This window comes from Salvia miltiorrhiza, chromosome 6 (assembly GCF_028751815.1).
Source record: "Salvia miltiorrhiza cultivar Shanhuang (shh) chromosome 6, IMPLAD_Smil_shh, whole genome shotgun sequence".
In the NCBI taxonomy this organism is placed as follows: Eukaryota; Viridiplantae; Streptophyta; class Magnoliopsida; order Lamiales; family Lamiaceae; genus Salvia; species Salvia miltiorrhiza.
Genome location: NC_080392.1, coordinates 19,622,011 through 19,633,450, shown reverse-complemented (window position 1 = coordinate 19,633,450; position 11,440 = coordinate 19,622,011). Strand labels below are relative to the sequence as shown.

Here is an 11,440-nt window from a genome sequence, read left to right as displayed (position 1 = left end):
GTGGACTGAGATGGCATGAAATACCTTGAATGATGCTTGGTGTTTATGGACTGCTCGTTGGTGTTGAATGAAGCAAGAATTAACTGATACTTGAAAATTTCTTTGGCAGAGAATGATGAAAACGTTTAAGTGTGGAATGGGTATGAGGAGGTTATATGCTTTCAATCTGTGAAGGTGTTCGGTGTGAATATTTTGCAAATATGCTGCTGGAGCTGGAGTAAAAAAGATGTACAGTATAGGCGTGGAGAGTTGGAGTCAAAAGATGTACAATAGATGTACAGTATAGGCGTGGAGAGTTGGAGGAGCGTGCCTTAGCAGCCCATTTTTTTTTCTTTCCTTTATCTTATCTTAGACATATGTATAAATAATTGAGGGTAATTGATTTGATCTGTGCGTATCTATGTTTATTTGTATCCAGACTCTCTTCTTGGTCTCATTCAAAAGTACTCTATGAAACTATATCTGCTTCCTTTCTTAGCTAGAATAAATTCTAAATTAAATCCGTAGATTTAATTCTTCATAAACCGGAATAAATTCACGACTCAAGAAATAATAATAAAATTAGAAAAATAATTCTATTGTGATTAATAAATAACATGACTTAGCTAAATCAGTTTTGAATCTGAAATGAATAATTGTTGGCTTACTCAATAATTCTCATCGCGGTTTTACTCACGCGAAGCTAACTGACTTAGTAATAAAATAATGACTCTGCTTCAATTAGAATATAATCCAGTGTCATAAGCTGAATTTAAATAATAAATAATTACTGGGCTTGATTTACTGAAAGATGAAATAATAATTATCGTATTACTGGATTTAAATATAATAAAAGAGCGGGTTGTTACATACTACCCCTCTTAACAAAAATTTCGTCCCGAAATTTGCATACCTATGTGAAAAGTTCTGGGTATTTTTCTTTCATCTGGTCCTCAAGTTCCCACGTTGCTTCTTACGGTCCATGGTGTCTCCACAGTATTTTGACTGACGCGATCGATTTATTCCTTAACTCTTGCACCTTTCGGTCCAAAATGGCTTCAGGTTTTTCCTCGTACGTCAAGTCTGGGTTAAGAATCATTTCATCTTGGTGAATCACGTGTTTGGGGTCAAACACGTACCGTCTCAGCTGTGACACGTGGAACACATTGTGGACGTTTCCAAAGCTAGGTGGCAGTGCCAACCTATACGCTACGGGACCTATTCTTTCAAGGATCTCATAAGGTCCTACAAAACGGGGTCTCAACTTACCCTTAACACCGAATCTAACGATCCCTTTCGAGGGTGATATTTTAAGGAAAACCTTGTCTCCAATCTGAAATTGTAGTTCAGTTCGTCGGGTATCAGCATAAGACTTCTGTCTGTCCTGGGCCTCTTTAATTCTTGCTCTAATCTGGCGGATGGTCTCAATCATCTCGCTTACTGCATCTGGCCCAAGGATTTTTCTTTCACCCACTTCATCCCAGTAAAGTGGTGATCTACACTTCCTTCCATACAGCGCCTCATAAGGTGCCATATCAATGGTTGCCTGGTAACTATTGTTGTAGGCGAATTCGATTAACGGCAGCACTGATTCCCAACTTCCTCCTCGGTCTAGCACCACTGTCCTCAACATATCTTCAAGGGTCTGAATTGTCCTTTCTGATTGTCCATCTGTTTGAGGGTGAAAGGCGGTGCTAAAGTTTAATCTCGTTCCCAACTCTTTCTGTAAACTGATCCAAAATCTAGAAGTAAATTTTGAATCTCTATCTGAAGTAATGGATATTGGTATTCCATGTAGCCGTACAATCTCACGAATGTACAGTTGGGCTAGTTTCTCCGATCCATGGGTAATTGGAATCGGTATAAAATGAGCGCTCTTCGTGAGACGGTCTACTATTACCCAAATAGCTGTGTTGCCCCTATTTGTCTTGGGTAAACCCGTCACGAAATCCATCGCTATGTGCTCCCACTTCCATTCTGGGATTTCCAATGGCTGTAATTTCCCATATGGTCGTTGATGTAAAGCTTTCACTTGCTGGCATGCAAGGCAACGCTCTACAAACGAGGCTATATCTCGTTTCATCCCGTCCCACCAAAACTTTTGTTTTAGATCTTGGTACATTTTGGTACTTCCGGGATGAGCGGTATAGGGCGTGTCATGAGCTTCACTCATGATCTCGTTTCTGAGTTCCTCGTTATGGGGAACACACAATCTTCCTTCAAAAAGAACTGCGTTATCCGTTGCCTCTTGGTAGCCTCCTGGCGTGCCTGTTCGAATCTTGAGACGAATTTTTTCCAAGCTCTCATCCGCTCTCTGGGCACTGACGATCCTTTCTCTGAGGTCTGGGACGGCTACTAGAGTTGCAATAATTGCTCTTGTCGTTGCCGGTGGCTGAACCACTTCTATCTTCAATTTGTCAAAATCCCTTACAAGCGTGTCCTCTTGAGTGAGAAGAAGTCCTAACTCGGATTGAGTTTTACGACTTAAAGCATCAGCTACTACATTAGCTTTTCCCGGGTGGTAGTTGATACCGCAGTCGTAATCCTTCACGAGCTCGAGCCATCTCCTCTGTCTCATATTCAAGTCTTTCTGCTCGAAAAAATACCTAAGGCTTTTGTGATCAGTGAAGATTTCACATCTAACTCCGTATAGATGGTGTCTCCAAATTTTCAAAGCATGCACAATTGCTGCCAGTTCCAGATCATGAGTGGGGTAGTTCAATTCATGTGGCCTTAGTTGTCGCGAGGCGTAGGCAATGACCTTTCCTTCTTGCATCAACACACAACCTAGTCCATTTTTGGACGCGTCCGTGAAGATCACGTATTCTTTATCGGCTGCTGGAACTGCTAGCACTGGTGCAGTTGTCAATTTCTTCTTCAGCTCTTGGAAGCTGGCTTCACACTCTTCGTTCCACTTATACTTGATTCCTTTGTGAAGTAATTGCGTCATTGGTCTCGCTATTTTAGAGAATCCTTCGATGAATCTCCGGTAGTATCCTGCCAAACCTAAGAAACTTCGGATTTCATTAGGTGTGGTTGGTGATTTCCACTCGCGCACTGCTTGCACCTTGGCGGGGTCCACCTTGATTCCATCTGCTGATACGATGTGCCCTAGAAACATTACTTCTTTCAACCAAAATTCGCACTTGCTGAATTTGGCGAACAACTTCTCCGTCTTTAATGTCTCCAGGATGATTCTCAAATGATTTTCATGCTCTTGGTCATTCTTAGAATAGATGAGGATATCATCTATAAACACTAAGACAAATTTGTCTAAGTATGGATGGAAAACTCGATTCATGAGGTCCATGAATACTACCGGTGCATTGGTTAGACCAAATGGCATGACAATGAATTCATAGTGACCATATCTTGTGCGGAAAGCGGTCTTAGATATATCCTCTGGTCTGATCTTCAGTTGATGATAACCAGACCTTAAATCTATTTTTGAGAATACACTGGCTCCTTTGAGTTGATCGAACAAATCATCTATCCTTGGAAGAGGGTATTTGTTTTTAAGCGTCAGTTTGTTCAACTCTCGATAATCAATGCACATTCTCATGGTTCCATCTTTCTTCTTGACAAAGAGTACAGGCGCTCCCCAAGGCGAGACACTGGGTCTGATGAAACCCAAGTCCAAGAGTTCCTGTAGTTGCACCTTTAATTCTTGTAGTTCCTTTGGGGCCATCCTGTACGGTGCCTTTGATACTGGGGCAGATCCAGGTTCTAGATCAATGGTGAAATCTAGTTGCCTGTCTGGAGGTAGTCCTGGCAATATTTCAGGAAAAACTTCTGGAAAGTCTCGTACTATTGCCACATCTTCCACCTTCTTGTCTTCACTAGCTTCCCCGTTTAGGTAGACGAGATAAGCTGTGCTTCCTTCCTTCATCATCTCTTTTCTGGCTTGTAATGCGGATATCACTGGTACTCTTTTCTTCATACCTATGCCGTGAAATTCCGTCGGTTCCTTTCCAGGTGGTCGAATAGAAATTTTTCGTTCACTACAAAGGATGGTGGCGTGATTCTCAGCTAGCCAGTCCATTCCTAAGATCATATCTACGTCCCACATGAGCAGAATATTAAGATTGTTCGCTACCATCTTAAGTTCTCCTATTTCAAATTCTACGTTCGAGCAAACATGTGTGGTGGTAGATCTTTCTCCTGAGGGTGTAGTGATTCTTAAGGCACACTTAGCTCGTTCTGATTCGATTTCTACGGTATCTACGCAAGGGGCAGATATAAAAGAATGCGAGGCACCAGTATCGAACAGAATTATTATGGAAGAACCTTTAAGCTTGCCCATACCTGCCAGGTTTCCCTGGTTTTTCTCGGGCTGGTTTTGGGTGAGAGCAAAGGCTCTCGCCTGCTGCGGCAATGGTTGCTGCCGCCTCTGTTGCTGTTGGCGCTGTTGGTGCTTGTGTTGGTATTGCTGCTGGTATGGCTGTTGTTGGCGGGGCTGGTATTGGTATTGCTGCTGGTATGGCTGTTGTTGGCGGGGCTGGTGTTGCCCTTGAACTGTTTGCAGGGGCTGGGCATAAGTGGCCCTGATTGCCGCGCCCTGCTGTTTGTTGGGGCATTGTGAGGAGTAGTGGCCCTTCTGGCCACACGTGTAGCAACTGTCAGTTCCAGCCCTACAGACACCACGATGTGGTTTGTGGCATTTTGGACAAAGGGGAACTTCATTTTGTCTTTGGCTGCCTCCAGCCGGGGCAGGACCCTGTTGCTTCCCTTGTCCTTGTTTCTGATATTGTCCCAACGGCGCATTTCCTTGCCATGGCCTCTTGTTAGTCTGGTTTTCATTTCCTCCATGGTCGTTCCAGTTGCGCTTCCCTTTAAAGTTCTGAGGGCGTGCAGGTGGGTTGGCTGGCGCTGAGGTCTGTGGCGGAGCCAACCTTTCTACTGGCATCGCAGCTTCGATGTCCAGTGCCCTGTTCAAAGACTCGGTGTATGAGAGTCCACCATGACTAGCTAGAGTCATCCGAATCTCGTGCCTCAGACCAGCACAAAATTTCTCCGCCATTTTTTTCATCAGTATCCACCTGTTGCGGAGCATAACGCGATAGATCGCAGAACTCTCTGTCATATTCTGTCACCGTCTTCTTCCCTTGTTTCAGGCTATAGAACTCAGCCTCCTTCTTCTTTCTGTAGCTTTTGGGAATATACTTATCATATAATCCCGTCTTAAAGTCTTCCCAAGTGTATGCTGCCCATTGTTCGGGAGTCAGAGTCTTTCGGCGGGCTTCCCACCAAAAGTCAGCCGATCCGGCTAGTTGGAAAGACATACACGAGAGTCGCTCCTCTTCTGTGCAGTGTAGGAAGGTGAAGATACGCTCCAAGGCGCGTATCCAAGCTTCGGCCTCGGCTGGGTCGCCTGTCCCAGTGAATGTGGGCGGATTCTGTCGAAGAAACAGTTCTTCAGTCCTTCTAGCAGGGGGTGGAGGGGGTGGGGTAGGTTCCCTGTCGTTTCGCCGTCCCTCAGGTATTTCATCACGATTTCCATTGTTGTTAATGTTCCTCCTAGCGGGGCGACCTCGTTTAGGCGGCATTCTGTACAATACAAACACCCATTTTAACGCATTCTATACAGGAGTCTCTAAGGCAATTAATAAAGAACTGTTTGTCAAATTTAACTTATCATAACTCCAAAAATATAACAGGATCCGTTGCATACACGAGTCACATTATTCAAAGTTACTACATTCTTAACTGACTCGTGAAGAATAAGAACCCGTAGAGAAACATAAAACATATACGAGAACGTCGCAGAAAGCCCATGCTAGGGTCATATATATATCATGGAATATTGCCTCATCGAGGGCTTTTACATCGTCAACCCAAAATGTAAGTAAAGTCTATCTAGTACTCCCTATGATGTATTGGCTTACTAGTTAAGCAATCACAAAAGGGTTTTTATTCGCGGAATGTCCTAGAGACCAACATTTCCGTACTAATGCTAGCTAGAAACAACATAAATAAAAACATAGTCATTGGAACGAATTATCGTTTCCGGAGTACATCCACAAGCTAAAACTATCAAATCTGTGAACTCTGAGTCGCGGTACGACTGCTCCTCGGTGACGCCAGGGGGTCCTCTTCTGGATCCTCCTCGGGGTCCTCCTCCTCATCCTCCTCGGGGTCCTCCTCCTCATCCTCGCCCGGCTCCCAGCTGGGCAACGGAGTCTCTCCCTGGCCCTCGTCTGTCTCCCGCATGATCTGGGCTGAGCGGAAGATATCGTCCACAATCTCACGGATCGGATCGTTTCTGGTGCTGATCCTGGCCGTGGCACGAGGCTCGGTTGGAGCTGGAGGTGGCACGGGTTCAGGACGAATAATCCTCATCGTACCATACTGTGCTGTATCATCATCCTCCTGCATAGGGTAATTGTCCCTATTTAGGAACTCTCTCATGTTGGCCATGACCCTGTCGACATCTGCCATGGAAGCCTCAAACCTTGCGTCTATCGTAGGTATCAGTGGTGGTGGAGTAGCAGTAGCTCGGATCGCTGAGTCAGGAGGCGATGGGAAATCCCTACGAGCCCGTGGACGAGAAGGGCCTGTCTCGTCATCGTGCCTACCACGGCGCCCTAGAACTGAGGCACGTGGTGGAGGGTCTCGTGGCAAGGCCATCGGAGACTCAGGGGCAGTAGCGGGTGTCTCCGCTGGCAAAGGCGTCCCCACTTGTACGTAGTCTCCCGGAAGGATGTAGGGCCCTAGAGGGGCGCGGCCCCACAAAGTGAAACAGATCTGAAGCTCCGCAATAAAGCTAGGGAAGTCTCCCACGAGGTCGTGGTAATCTTCTCGGCGAAAGATGTAGTGGGCAGAGATCTGCCTAGCCCATCCCTGCCACTCGGAAGGTAACAGTAAGATCAACCTCTGGATACCGTCATACCCTGATACTCCATGTGCACTTGCCTCGACCCAGTGTCTGTGAAAACCTGCGAGGAACTGTCCGAGGTTATCCCCGTGACATGGAGCATAGGTGCGGTAGGACCGCTCGACCTCCTCTGGACTAGCCCATGGGGGCAGTGGTCGTCGTCGGGTGAAAACAGTCCTCGCCATCTAACAAAGGAAATTCTATCGTCAAAAGTAGCACACGACAAGTAACTTAAGGCGATAAGGTTCTAAATATCTAAAATCGGAAAACAAGTTCGGTTCAATAACCATAACGTGCAAAAACACCTCATCATCTAAATCTAGCATTTACACAAGCCATACAGGTTCTTAATACTTAATCACAGATTACCAATTCGACTATCATATAGTTCTAGTGTCGTTGTTTTCCGAACTTAGGGCTTGTTATGTGATGATGATATTTTCTTAAATCTAGCAACGAGCACTAAAAGTTTCAACAAAATAAGTTCAAAAGGCCAAGCTAATTCGAGATCTCATCGTAGAAAAACACTCGAATATTTAAGTTATGCCCATGCCATCAACGTACTATTGGCGTTCGTTACGCTGCTCAATCTTCATGCTCGTGGTTTCATCATGCGACCCTTCGTGTAATTCTTCTTTCTCTATTTCGACCATCATTGTCGATGTCATCGTAACATGAAGAAAAAATTAAGGCATCTCCCTAAGTTCTCTTCTATGTTCCGTCGTGAGAGTGAGCATATATAACTTAACAGTTCTAAGTTCTTGTGATTCATACCATAGTCATACTTATTCATGCTTCATACATTTCAAGAAATTAACTTAATTAAAACTTGAAAGTACTTACCATAACCTCCGTTGAGCGTGACGAGATGTAGTGCCAAGCTTTTGTCAACTAGTTCAAAGTGTATTTACTTACTTAATCTAGACTCAACTTAGAAGGAATGAGTAGTACTCAGAGCAAAAGAAATGCTCTGATACCATTCTGTCACGACCGCACTTGCTAAAGATAACAAATTCGGGAAAATCGCGACTAAGGGAGGGAATTTAGGAGCGGGATTTAGAAAGGGCATATTCGTTTTCTTGATGACTCGACTTGTATAAAGAAATCAATCGAAATATCTAGATATCAATGAAGGCCACAAGGGGACCGTACATAATATTATCCCAAAACGGGGTACTCAATGGTTTTAGTACATTATTAAATAATACATATTGTTTGACAAATGACATAATATCTTAACATAATCAGTGTTCGCAGCGGAATAACAATAACTTGAGTATATGTATGAAGACATATACTCCACTCTGAGGTTCTCGTCCTAAATTGACAAAAGCTCCGCTTGCACACTACATCCTCGATCACAGCTCAACCTGCACATTTAAAAATACATGCAGGGCTAAGTACAAAAGTACTTAGTGGACACTTGCCGAAATTTACATATATGCATAATATTTTATTGTCAAGCCTTTCAACAGTAGTAATATACGAGGGTTTTCCTTTAAAGACTCGTATTTACCAAACATAATATCATTTCTTTCATCAATAACCCGCGCAGGTATTTTATATCATTAATCACCATATCAGTAACTCGTGCCGAGAGGGAGGCCTCCCTCTACGGACACTATGATCGGCCAACCCGCTAGATGACTCACGATCACAAGGTGTACACTAATTCCGAAGGGATTTGCGGTCCCATCCAGAATCCGAATTCGATTAACATCAGATAGGCAATTAATAATAAAACATAAAGCATTTAGGCATTGACAATATCATTTAAATTTCATAAGCATAAAGTCTTAGCAATTCTAATATATAATTTTAGTTTATACATAGAAAGCCCACCTGAATAACAGACTCACGGTTTAGCTCTAACTCTGGTGCTTGACCTTTAATCCGAGAAAATAAAATAAGATTCTAATTCTCGAAAAATCTCAATAAATGAGGATGCGTGAAATGATTATGCATGACTCATATTCCTTTAATTAAATTATGAGATGCTAATCCTATTTAAGGAATTAAAGCTCGTCTTATGAGGACGGATTATTAATCTTTAATAATCTACTCATCTTAAAATAATCTAATTTACTTACTAATTAATGATTAGTAAGTCTTAAAAATTTATCACTAATTAAAATAATTAGGATTAATAATGGGGCCTAAATTAATAAATCTCATTGGGCTTAACTAATAAATTTCATTGAACTTAATCAATTAAATAGTAGGAGTTCAATTAATAAAAATAATAAATTCATTATTAACAATTAATAGAAGCCCAATCAAAATAAATAATAAGAGCCCATTTATAAAAATAATAGAGTCCAAACAATATATATATTAGTCCAATGGAAATAAAATAAGCAAAGCCCAATTGAATTAATCTCCGGCCCAATAAAATAAACTAGGCCCAAAAGGAATTTAATTCGAGCCCAAATGAACAAATTCGAAGCCCAATGCATAAATAACATTAGGCCCAACATCAATTAAATTCTAGAGCCCAACAAATGAGGCCCAAGATAATAAAATCATGAAGCCCAATAAGTGAGCCCATCATCACCCTTAAAATAATTAGTAAATTTTAATATTAATCACTAATTAAAATAATTAGGATTAATAAAGAGGCCTAAAATAATAATTCTTATTGGGTTAAATAAATAAATTTCATTGGACTTAATCAATTAAATCGTAGGAGCCCAAGTAATATAAATTCGAGACCCATTATTAATAAATAATAGGAGTCCAAATAATAATTAATGTGGATTGGAAAGAATTAATCTTAGTCCATTAGACAATTTAATCGGCCCAAATGACGAATTAACAGCTGGGCTGTAATGACCCGACTTTTTATTAAGGATTATATACTTTTAATTACTGATTTAAGGATTGATTATGGTAATTAGAGTTCAGCATCCATTTATAAAATACGAACTTATATGAATTTGATAATTTATATATGTGATGATTTATTTTTTTTATTTTCAATAGATGATGCACTCAAAATATATTTTGAGTCCATTAATTTATTGTGGAGAATTTAACACTGAAGTGTTAAATATGAATCTTTTATCGATTGTTTACTCAAGCCCATGAGTAATTTAATTTATGTTAGAAGCAAGCTCAAATGGATTTTATGCTTCAATAAGAATTAGGCTTATATGTCTTAATGTATTTAAATGAGTTTGGAACCATATGATTAATATATTAATCTCTTAGATATTTTATTACATATATAATTCTAAGCATGCTGAATCCTAAGCATGCTGAAGAATTTTGAGCGCATGCTGAAGAAATTCTTCAGTCTTACATACCAGCTGAAGTGTTCATACTTGTCAGCTGAAAATTCCACGATCCTCATCCATCCAAACCACCCCATTTTTCTTTAAAACCACAGCCACTTTCACCATTCTCACACCACCATTTTCAACTACTGCAGCCCAATTTCACAGCCAATTTTAAGGTAATGCAACAAAGAAATTTCTGCATCTTTCCATTCTCTTCCCAAATTGATTTCTAATTTTTGTGATATACAATATCTGCAGAGACTATTATCCACCAACTCAAGGTATCATCACCCTCAGGGAACCACCAATTCATACCAATTCATACGGCTGTTCTAATATTTCACAACATGTTTACATATGCACATATGAACTGAAATTTATAGACTAGTTCAGTTTCAAGAAAAGAATTTCAGATTTCAATAAGCATTTACAGTATTTGATTTCTGCTCAAAATCCTATGCTATTTTGTGAACTAAATTGTGGCTTGAACCTACTGTGTGTGTGAGTCGAAATCAGAGGGAGGCGGCAGCCGCGGTGGCTCGTCGCCGGCGACGGAGCGGCGGCGGTGAACCTGCCGTTGTCTCCGATCTGCCAAGAAAGGGAAAGAGGAGTTTCAGTTTTTAATTTAAAATGAAATGAGAATAGGGAGATCCGGGGCTTACCTTTGTGAGACGGTGCTCGGCTCCTCACAGCGAATCCGACGACGAACGGCAGCGATGGAGGACGAAGAGACGGCGGCCTGGCTTGGACTCCGGCAGAGAGGGCGCATGCCCTGTTCCGATCTAGAGATCTAGAAACCGAGAGAGAGAATCAGGGCGGGCAGGCGGCGGCCGTGCTCTTCCACGGCCAGGCGATGGCCGTGAACATCCGTGGCGTTGAACGGCGGCGGCGGATCTGCCATGGAGGAGAGGCGGAGGCGACGGAGCGGCGGCGTGGTTGCGCTTGCTGTGCCTTTCCAGCGGCCGAGATTGAGCGAGAGAGATAGAGGAGAAGAGGGGGGGAAGAGTTCAGGGAGAGAGGAGGAGAGGCCGCGCCGCTCGCCGGCGGCGACGGCGCCGTTGAACGGCAGCGGCGGCGGCAGAACGATAGAGAGCAGAGAGAGTCGGGAGAGAGAGAGGTCCGAGAGTTAGAGAGAGAGAGAGAAGCTTGTGTGTTTTGGTGTGTTATGTGTGTGTTTGAGTGTATTTAGTGTGTGTGTATATTTAGGTTAGGATTTGGGCCGGGTATGGGCCGATTTTTTTTTAATTGTTTGGGCCGAGTTAATTAAACTCTTGGGCCGATTTAATTAAATTGTTTGGGCCGATTTAAT

The 11,440-nt window shown here is 42.4% G+C and overlaps 1 long non-coding RNA gene across 1 annotated transcript; it reads right to left on the bottom strand.

Annotated features, from left to right (window-relative positions):
- Positions 1–10,497: 10,497 nt before the first annotated feature.
- On the bottom strand, positions 10,498–11,092 carry LOC130990360 (uncharacterized). Its single transcript, XR_009090944.1, has 2 exons — positions 10,794–11,092; positions 10,498–10,719 (listed from the first exon to the last, which is right to left on the bottom strand). It is a non-coding gene; the product is annotated as an uncharacterized LOC130990360 (long non-coding RNA).
- Between the last annotated feature and the right edge of the window lie 348 nt (positions 11,093–11,440).